General features: G+C 40.7%; 1 pseudogene; it reads right to left on the bottom strand.

Annotated features, from left to right (window-relative positions):
- Nucleotides 1-214: 214 nt before the first annotated feature.
- LOC116126128 lies at nt 215-8,269 on the bottom strand (annotated as a pseudogene).
- Between the last annotated feature and the right edge of the window lie 3,422 nt (nt 8,270-11,691).

Here is an 11,691-nt window from a genome sequence, read left to right as displayed (position 1 = left end):
CCTCAACAGCCAATGAAAATAAATTTAATTCTTACTGACTTCATTTAACGAGAGTTAAAATTTTGAAAAAAGATGCAAATATCCGTGCTTGAGAATTTTCGTATTGATGAATAATATACAGGTATTATCGGTGCTCACTTTTCCAATCTATATTTTCTCTCTTTACTCTGTCAAAACTACAAGAGACTCTTTTAAGTGAATAAATAAGTATTTTTTAACTATACCAATCAAGAAAGAGGAGTGAAAAGTAAGAACAAATAGGAAAAGCAAAAGAAAGGTCCTGCCGTTGCTATTACGCTGGATAGCTTGAGAGAGTTCTTTGTTACCGAGCTTTACATTCTTAGTAGCTTCAACAGCCTGTATGAATGAAAATTTTAAAAAATATTTTAAGTGTTATAAAATCCCACCACCACCACCAGAGCTCCAATCAGTTGACAAATAAACAGAGAATCCTAACAACCATTGACAATAATATGAGGCAAATGCTTATGCCTTCGGCATGATTTGATAATTTGATGTATTGCCACAATGCCTCCAACCATAGATGTTTCTCTAACTATTCCATTACGATGCCAACTTCAGTTACATAAGGACATGTAATGCATGTAGAATAGAGCTACTATATCATATCCACACTCCATGCAATTTACTGCAACAATAAATGGTCAAAGATAAGTGATTGATGCTGATTGCAACTGAAATGCTATAATTAAACAAACATTCTGACCTGGTCATAAAGAAGCTCTATTTGTTGGGCTTGTTACAGAACATGCTTTGACATGAGGTGATTCAGAGCAGAAATTTGGACCATCTTAGTTTCGGTTTGTTGAACAGCGTCAAGGAGACTACTCAACTCTACCTGTATAAAAAGTATAAAGGAAGAGTCAATTTAACAAGGACCTAAATGCTACTAAGCAACATGTTATTGAAAATATTGTGATTGTGAGAAGTTACCAGATCACAAATTCTAATCACCTGAAGGGCACGTGTTTCATCATCCAATAGTTGTTGCTGGACACTAAGAGATTCAGGTTGGGGTCCATCAAGCTCCCTGGTCTCTGAAATGTTTGATTTAGAGGTATCTGCTTCATTGGACTCAACAAGACGTTTAAGTTTTCTTCTTGGTGTTGCTCTATTGATAGCATCTTGGAAACGGATGGCTCTGAGCTGATCAAACCGTCTCGTGACTGAATGGAGTTTCTCACTTAAAATTAGAACCTGCCGGTAAAAAAATCAGCAGAAAAGTTTATTGCTGAAAGAATCTGACATTATAAAGTAGAGAAATGGTAAATAAACAAACAAATAAATACTCTCAAATCTGCAACATAAGATGATACTTGGTTTAGAATCATTACACTGCACTACTCCTGCAGGTAAACAGACCACATAACTTTTGTTTTTGAAGCATGTTATGCTAGATAAACCAATGAAGGTACCATATGAATTCAAATAGCAACAACTAATTTCAGATAGTCAATGCTTTTTCTAATTGAGGTGAAATGCACCACCACAATTTACATGAAGTACAAATATCATGATCAAAAACATATTACAATTAACATGCGGTACAACTTATAGCAAATAAAAATAATAATTATTCAAACTAACTTCCAAATTAATAAATGAACTCAAATAAACAAAAAGAATGACACATGCATACCACTCCATGTTTGTGAGCTATAGTATCAGCATTGGAGTTGTCAGCTCTAAGGCCAAGCCAGCCCTTATTTGAGTTTGCTTCATCATCATTTATGCTATTTGTGAGAAGGGAGAACGACATTTTCCCACCCGACACTTTCCCACCCTCTGTTAGGTTCTGTTAGTATTTTCTGTTAATATTTGATTGAAAAGACGAAAATATCCTTAAATATTTTATTTCTTAATTTGTTGATTATAAATTAAAATTTAGTTAATTCAAAGTCTTTATTCGATTATTTATTAGTCTAAGTATAAAGATACATTTTTTTCTTTGTTTATTGTATTAATTAGGAATATTGATTTTTTATGTTAATTAGTAAAAATGAAAAACATTATAAATAATAGTGATGTGATATTGACGACATTATAAATAAATATTAAAATTATTTAACTTTAAACAATTTTATAGCATTACTCCTAACTTTTTAGGTGGGGTTAACTATTTTTTCTTTTTTAAATTTTTAATATTTGACTTTTTGGCTAATTAAAAAATAATAAAAAATTTATAAAGAAAAATATTCAAGGGTATTTTCATCTTTTCAATAAAATATTAACGGAAAACATAATAGAACCTAACGAAGGGTGGGAAAGTGTTATTTTGAAACTTAATGGGTGAGAAAGTGTTGTTTTGGCAAACCTTGGGTGGGAAAATGTCGTTCTCCCTTTTGAAAATATCAATTTGTTCTTTGTAGACTTTAATGAAAGCAGCAACCTGCATAAACTTGAATACGTGTCATGTTTTAGTGAAAAGCAATGATTCCTGGGGAGCATGCAACTCATTTACGAAAAAAAAAAAATAGTATATTTTATTTAGGCAGTGTCAGTTTCATGAACGATGTATCATATCCTTGCATAAACATATTGCATGAACTTTGAAGGCAGATACTGATAAGTCCCAAACGCAGAGTGTAAAAATGCTATGAAAAGTTTGTTTCTCTTCGGGTGAGAAACGTACCGCAACTTGGATGCAAAATACTTGACAGTCTATTAATGAAAACATTGGCTGCTTAAATAAGCAAACCCACATACACACAGACCATAATAAAAGGAAAGTTAACAACTAACACATGAAATTCAAATACGTAAAATGATCAATAACAACGAAATTAAGATGGCGTAAAACTCGCAACCACGTTACTGTGTTGCATTAACTTGCAACTGCAGAAGACCACTTCCTTCTGCACGTTACTGCGCTTAACTGCCACGACTAGTTCATCCACGACCACGACCCAGTTTAACTGCCATGACCTGCGACAGTTCATCCATGACCACGACCATGTTCCTTCACGACCCAGTTCCTCCCTTGTCTACTGGAAGATGCTTCCACTGGACCAGAGTTTCTTCTTCAAATTTGTTGCCCCGTTTGACCCAGCGAGTGTCCAGTATATGCCGCGGTTCGAGTACAACAACCCCGTCATCAGTTATGGGCGGCAACTCCTTTGAAGGCGTCGCACGCTCCCCTACGCACGATTTTAAGAGCGATACATGGAAGACAGGATGAATGCGGGCTCCTGCCGGCAATTGAAGTTTGTATGCGACGGCCCCAATTTTTTGGATCACGGGATACGGACCGTAGAAGCGACTAGCTAGCTTTTGGTGGGCTCGTTTGAAGGCAGTCTGTTGTCTGTAGGGGTGCAACTTAAGAAACACCAGATCAGCAACGTCGAATGAAACATCCCGACGTTTTTGATCTGCAATCTGCTTCATGCGATTAATGGAAGTCTCCAGATTATGTTTGAGTTGACGCAGTAGCGCGTCCCGAGCCTCTAGACTTTGGTCTACTTCATGTACTGAAGAAAACCCATGCTAGTAAAGGGGAATTGAAGGAGGCAAATGTCCATATAGTGCCTGAAAAGGAGTCATGCCTGTGGACGCATGATAAGTTGTATTGTACCAGAGCTCAGCCCATGGAAGGTAGTTGCTTCACTTGCGCGGCCATTGATGAACCATACTCCGGAGGTATTGTTCAACACAGCGGTTGACCACTTCTGTTTGCCCGTCCGTCTGGGGATGATAGGCGGAACTGAGTTGAAGCTTTGTGCCCGACATGTGAAAGAACTCCTGCCAAAATTTGCTAATAAAGATGGGGTCCCGATCACTGATGATGGACTTGGGTAAGCCATGCAATTTAATGACGCCTTCTACAAACCTTTCAGCCACGATTTTAGCAGTAAAAGGATGAGTTAAGGATAGGAAATGAGCAGACTTACTCAAACGGTTGACAACTACTAAGATCGTGTCTTTGCCATGGGATGTCGGCAGTCCTTCAATGAAGTCTAAGGAGATGTCGTCCCATACATGACATGGAACGGGTAATGGCTGCAGGAGCCCAGCGGGAGACATGGTTTCAGACTTCACTTTTTGGCAAGTTTCACAGTTTTGTATATACTCTTGCACCGCCTGGTACATTTTTGGCCAAAAGAATTGTTGGGCTAATTTCTTGAATGTCCGCAAGACCCCAGAGTGGCCTCCAATCTTTGTATCATGCATCTCATGAATTAATGTCATCCGTAATGCTGCCTGAGAAGGAATGACAACTCTTCCTTTATAGAACAACAATCCGTTACGCCATGCATACGGTCCTTCTCGTTGAGTCTTAGCCATGTGAGCTAGTGATTGGACATAAGAGTCTCCTTCGTAAGCCTTTTTAATTTCATCCCATATGGTCACTTCTGGTACATGCAAATGGTGAAGAACTGGGCTACCAGACTTGCGTGAGAGGGCGTCTGCTGCTGAGTTTTCACGGCCTGGGCGATAAATAATCTTGTAATCATAGCCCATTAGCTTGACTACCCACTTCTGCTATTATGGAATGGCCACACGCTGTTCCAAGAAATATTTCAAGCTACACTGGTCGGTGAGAATGAAGAATTTTTTTCCCAGGAGATAAGGACGCCATAAACGTATGGCCTCCATAATGGCAAGCATCTCCTTGGCGTAAGTGGACCAAGATTTTTTGGTAACCCCTAATGCTCGACTCATGAACGCTATAGGCTTTCCTTGCTGTGACAAAACTGCGCCAATTCCGTCCCCAGATGCATCAGTTTCAATGGTAAAGGAGTCATTGAAATTAGGCATAGCCAATGTCGAGGTAGTTGTCATTGCTTGCTTGAGAGCTAGAAAGGCTGAGTCGGCTTCTGCATCCCAACCAAACTTTCCCTTCTTGAGCAGATTGGTCAGGGGTCGCGCTAGGATGCCGTAGTTTTGAATAAACTTCCTGTAATATCTTGTTAAGCCTAAAAAACCGCGTAACTCAGAAATATTAGTGGGGGGTGGCCATGCGACCATGGCTGCAATTTTACTGTTATCAACCTTAACTCCCTGATGTGTGACAATGTTCCCCAAGTATTCCAGTTCTTGTTGGCCAAACACGCATTTGCTTGCCTTGGCAAAGAATTGGTGTTGCCGCAAAATCTCTAATGTTTGTCTAACATGCACCACATGCTCATTCCAGGTGGGACTATAGACCAAAATATCATTAAAAAAAACCAAAATGAACTTTCGAAGATAAGGCCGAAATATTGAGTTCATGATAGCCTGAAATGTCGAGGGTGCGTTGCAAAGGCCAAAAGGCATTATGAGATATTCGTAATGGCTCTTATGGGTACGGAAAGTAGTTTTAATAACATCAGGAGGATTTACTCTTACTTGATGATAGCCAGCCCTTAGATCCAATTTGGTGAAGTGAGCAGCACCATATAATTCTTCCAACATATCGTCAACTGTCGGAATAGGAAAACGATCTTTGACGGTAGCGGCGTTAAGCGCACGATAGTCTGTACAGAACCACCAATTGCCATCTTTCTTCTTCACTAGTAGTACCAGCGACGAGAAAGGACTAGTACTAGGACGGATGAGTCCTGAATCTAGCATTTCTTGGACTAGTTTCTCGATTTCAGCTTTCTGGAAGTGGGCATACCTGTACGGCCTTACGTTAACTGGCTCGGTTCCTTCCTTTAGTGTAATACAATGATCCACTTCACATGTAGGTGGCAAACTTGAAGGTTCTTGGAACACGTCCTCATACTCTTTCAACAACCCTTGCATATTCTGCTTTTTATCTTGAGTTGGTGCATCAGGTGGTGTGGTCCCCATGTTTGGTTGGAAACACACGGCAAATAGCGCATGTCCATGGCGACTTTCCTGTGATAGCATCTTTGGTGAAACTGCCTAAATGGTTTGCACGGCCACTCCTTGCAGCCTACGGTCTTGATTTTTCCAAATAAAATCCATGGTCAACTGCTTCCAGTTACAAACCACGGAACCCAGCATTTCAAGCCATTAAACGCCCAAGACAAGATCAAGACCTGATAATGGCAAAGAGAAAAGGGTGAGGTAAAATTCGGTGCCTTGTAATTCTACCAGTACCTTATCGTAAGGCCCCTGACACGTTAATCTTTCTCCATTAGCCACTTGGACAGGAAATGTCTCCGTGGGTACCACTGGTAGTCTGAGCATGCTTGCTAAACAATTGCTGATGAAATTGTGTGTCGATCCGCTATCAATCAAAACCATTATTTCGTGGGGACCTATTTTCGCTGTTACACGCATGGTTTTTGGTGCTGTCCATCCCGTTAATGCATGCAAGGTGATCTCTGGTTCAAGTTCAGGTTCCTGCACCTCTGCTACATCTCCCCCGTGGTCTTCTTCCAGTGTTTGTTGATCAATAATGTCCTCATATATCACGTTACCTGCATGCCCCTCCAAGAGTAATATCTGCGGCTTTTGACATCTATGGCCTGCTGTAAAGCGTTCATTGCAGTTGAAACAGAGACCTTGTGCTCTCTTCCTCTGCATTTCTTCCCAAGACAAACGTTTAATGGGTCCTGTAGGTGTAGCAGGAGCTACTCGCGTGGTTTGTGGAAGAGCGAGAGGAATTCTTGTGGGTGGAGTTCGTGTGAACCGTTGCTACCGTGTAAGCTGCTCATCTCGCGTTCTTGATAAATTAATGGCCTCCTTGAGTAACTGTGATTTAAACATTCGTATCCCATTAGAAATTTCAGCCTTCAAACCTCCCATGAATGTCCCCACTAACGCCCTTTGCGTCCATCCACGCACCTTGTTGCCGAGCTTCTCAAATTCACGTTGATAGTCTCTCAATGTCCCCAATTGCCTAATCCTTGAGAGAGCTTCATCAAAGTCTTCGCATCCTGATGGTCCGAAGCGAGCCATAATTCCTCTTTGAATTTTTCCCATGAAATTATGTGTCCTTCTTCCTGTAATGTCCTGCGAAGCCACTGCCACCATTGGTTGGCCTCCCCTTCCAGGTGGTAAGCAGCCATGGAAACCTTTTGGTTCGCTGTCGTGCCTTGGTATTCGAAGAATTGTTCCACCCAATTGAACCACTCCGTTGGATCGTCTCCAGAAAAGCGTAGAAATTCTAGCTGGACTGATTTGGATGAGACAATCTGCCGACCTCCATCTTGGTTTTCTCGGTGTTGAATGCCATGATTTGAGGATTCCAGATTAGCGAGTAACACATTCGAAAGTCGATTGAGAGCTTCCTCCAAATGGTGGAGTTTGTCGTTCATACCAATCTCCATTCGCTGTAGTCCCTCCTGAACTGCACCGAGTCTAGACTCCAAGTGCTCAATCTGCTCCTTGTTGGTTCCCATAAAAAAAAAAACCTGCTCTGATACCAATGATAAGTCCCAAACGTAGAGTGTAAAAATGCTATGAAAAGTTTGTTTCTCTTCGGGTGAGAAACGTACAGCAACTTAGATGCAAAATACTTGACAGTCTATTAATGAAAACATTGGCTGCTTAAATAAGCAAACCCACATACACACAGACCATAATAAAATGAAAGTTAACAACTAACACATGAAATTCAAATACGTAAAATGATTAATAACAACGAAATTAAGATGGCGTAAAACTCGCAACCACGTTACTGTGTTGCGTTAACTTGCAACTGCAGAAGACCACTTCCTTCTGCACGTTACTGCACTTAACTGCCACGACCAGTTCATCCATGACCACGACCACGACCTAGTTTAACTGCCACGACCTGCGACCAGTTCATCCACGACCACAACCATGTTCCTTCACGACCCAGTTCCTCCCTTGTCTGCATGCATGCATGCTCATGCATTGGTCCTGCACGTTCCAGCTCATCCTAAATATTTGGGATTTGGCTTATGGCCCCTCTTGGATCGTCGCGTCTTATCAGATACAATGGCAGATAAACTTCATATCAAGTTTTAGGAATCAAAGGCTTATATCAGCACCCTGAGAATTTCACAACTTACTTCATGCTCGATGCTGTCTCTTTCCTATTCAGTTGTATGGTGTAGATCCACATAATCTTTTCCATGCTTTAACATCAACTGTTCCAAATCTCCAATGCTTTTAAGCTAAAAGGTGCGAAAATAATTAACCAAATAGATCATGGACAAATCCGGAATTGTATATTTCTTGGAGAAAGTAAAGAGAGGAACAAAAATTCTTCCCATAAAATCAAATGGCAACAAGTTGAATGTGGTAAACTTACAGCCTTGAGAGCAGCTTCGGTAAAAGATGATCTTCGCCGAGGTTTATGAATTATGAAAGATGCCATTATGGCTGCCAATTTGGACTATCACAAGCAATCACACAAGAGAAGAGCGAATTAGGATTAAGAATTTATCAATATAGATTATAACTGTATGAACAATATAAAAATCTATCTTAAACACTTATGCAACAACAGATTAGGACCGGACATCTGAAAATGAATATGAGAAATACAAATGTTGGGGATTGGTTAAACCACTTTGATTTTAGATTACCCATTTTAAAGTGCAGCAGAATATTTACCAAGTAGATTAAGACATTTCTAGGTTTTAGCCATATCAAACACAGGTGCAGAAAGTAAAACCACAATTATATACATGGTTCGGTTAAAACCACTCTTAGCCTACATCCATAGGACCTCGTCCAGATCGAAGCTAATCCACTATAACAACAAACATTACAAGATATCACTCAGAGTTTATTTTAGCTACAGCAAAGAGAACTCTCTGTTCTACGTTACACTAAACACCACCCTCTGAATCTCTAATGCTTCGTTGCTTCTAGGATCACTCCACACCAAGAACACTCCTGGACAATGCTTGAGCTCCACCCAAGCTTCACTCGCCGAAGAACACCTCCAGCTTCCACTGCTTGAACTCCTTTCAAGCTCTTAGCGTAGGAACCAAGTTCTAGCAGCAACAAAAAATAAACAAAGATGAACAAAATGATTTAAGCATTAAAGCATACATGGAACCTGTCAAGGAATAAATTCTCTAAAAATTTCAGAGCGCAAACAAAATAATATCCAGGTTCAAAAAGAAAACAAACAAGGAAAAAAATGAACTTCCTTTTAGCTCACAATAAAGGAACTATGTTCCAAATAATTAATACTCATCAACAAGCTAAGATATGATCATCAAAGAATGAACAAAAACCCATAAACAAAGAAGGGAACCTAACTGAAATGCTCTCTAAAATTTCAAAGAACTAAACAATGAAAAAACCAGGATCGAAGATGCAAGGAAGAAGAAGATGGGTTTAAATAATCATTGCTTGACCAATCTCTTTAAGACAAGTGGAGGACAATATCTTTCATCTTTTATTGGGACCACAAACAAAAGCTCACCAACTTTGCAGGACCACAAAAGGAAAGGCGGACACCTATAAAGAGAAAACTCACACAAAATCCATGAAAGAGATAAAACTTGATGGGCAAGATAATATAAGAAAGGCACCACATGTGCAAAAAGAATCAAAGTAAAAACAAATACAATATCAAAGGTTGGCTTTACAAAAGAGCAAGAATGATAAAGACCAATTTCATGCTCCCCAATTCTTGCCAAGTCAGCAAACAAGGGCTGACATATGTTGGTCTAAAAATGGAAAAGATTTTATCTATCTTTTGGGACCACAATCAAAAAGGAAAAAAGTCTGATTTTCCTTGGACCACTAAAGCATATTGGGACACTTGTAAGTGGTCCAAATGACAGTACGAAAGATGCAAAGAAAATATCTTAGCTATTAAGTAAAAAAATGCAACTTGTGTAAAGTGAGTCAGACATGCGATGTTAGCACAGAAGAAGAGTGTGCGCACACGAAGGAAAATGCGAGATGAGATGCAACATGCATATCTCTAACTTTAATGTGCACACACACAACAGCTGTGCACACATACAACATAAGTTTGACAAAAATATTCAACAACATACAAAGATGGTGTTATGCCTAAAAAATTAGGGCTGACACATGCTTACGTTAGCGAGGATCAATAAGAGTTCAAGAAGGCATTGTGTCGTCCAGGTGCTTCCATGTTGTCCAAGGACAAAAGGAGTAAGGTCGTCATTAGCTTGGTAGGTAAAGGCCTGACGAGTGAGTGGTTGGGAGGCCCCCACTTGCCCAAGCCTTACCCGATTTAAGGATATCCTCTGTGTAGCCGGCCAATGGGAAGCAGGGTAGGAACTGTACGGCATCTGCCCTCTGGCAGACTCATAATCATTGCCTAGAAACCTCTTACTATAAATAGAGAGCTCCCCTCTCATTTTTCAGGATTCTAATCCTGATAATATAAACACACTCTCTCTCACCCTCTCTGTATTTTTGTTCTCTTTGATCGCTACATGCGACTTGATTATACTCTTTCATAAATAAAAAGACAATGGACGTAGGATTCGCTTTGAGCATCCGAACCACTTTAAAAATCGTCTCCTTTTTTATTTCTTTCATTTTCCAGTTCACGTGTAATTTCTAAGTCCACTTAGCACTTTGCACGTGCAAATAGTTGGTGTCAAAATCAAGCATCAATAGTTTCACGCTAGAAGGAGGGCCTGATTTAATATCTACTCTTCATCAAGAATCTCTGATCAATCAAGTTTGTTCGCTAGCAAATGGCCCGTGGTTTCAAAACCGAATGAGCTAGCCTTAGCAATGAGGAGGCCCCTTGGGTGTAGGATGACACTTTTCCCGAAGTGCCCTCGATTCAGCATAGTACCGCGGCAGACATTCCTTCATTTGAGCTCACAGCTCGACCTAGCTGTGATGGATTACCTAGAAAGGTTCAATAATACTCTCTACCACCCAAGTCCGACAAGGCGGTGCCACCGCCAAAAACGTCTGTAGGTCGCATTAAAGCACGAAAACAGGTGAAGGCCCCTGTCACATGTATTGCAGCGCAAAAAGGCAAGGGAAAACAGATGGCAGATAATGGGCTGAAGGGCTCTAAGGGACCAGCGAATACCGGTCGTGAAATAGGTAGAATACCTGTGGCTTTGCGACTTGGCGACATGTCCCATTATGAATTGTCCCACGCCACATCAGATAGGCACCCCCACAAGAGTGCAAGGTAGGGAAACCCCCACAAGAGTGCAAGGCAAGGAAACCCCCAGCAACCGCGGGTTGGTTCTAATCACCGCGGAGGTCAGACTAACTCCCTGAACCTTTCATTGCCTTCACACGGCTCATCAGCGTGTGTCAAGGTATGTCAGAGCCTCTAGCCGAGGCGAGGAAGAGTCCGATCTGTGGCTTTTCCTCAACTGTAATCATGAGGGTCGAACCCACGTTGTGGAAAGTGATTCTCAGGTAGTTGCATTGCCTCATATTGTGGAGTTATAGGGAGTTCTAGATTAGCTTAGAGCTCAGCAAAATAAGTGTGGGCAGGTCGCTGAGGCATCTCCCTTTTCTTCGGCAGTGTTAGCTGCTCCTCTCCTATCGAGGTTTATAATACTCGATATGCGGGCATTCGATGAGAATTTTGATTTACAGGATCACCTCTATGAGTTTAACGACCTCATAGAGCTTCACCAAGTTTCCAACTTGGCCAAATATTGTTGTTTAGCAGTGACCCTAACTGCCCACGCCAAACGCTGGTTTAGATCGCTTTCGCTAGGATCTATTAACTCGTAGCAGTAGATGAGCTCGTTATTATTGAGACACTTCCAGGCAAACAAGAAGTTCTCAATGTCGTGTAGCTATCTAAGCAACATACGACAGGAAAAAAATGAA

Source organism: Pistacia vera, unplaced genomic scaffold (genome assembly GCF_008641045.1).
Source record: "Pistacia vera cultivar Batoury unplaced genomic scaffold, PisVer_v2 Contig104, whole genome shotgun sequence".
NCBI classification, from domain to species: domain Eukaryota; kingdom Viridiplantae; phylum Streptophyta; class Magnoliopsida; order Sapindales; family Anacardiaceae; genus Pistacia; species Pistacia vera.
Note: the sequence above shows the minus strand (reverse complement) of the source record. Positions and strands in the feature narration are given on the sequence as shown.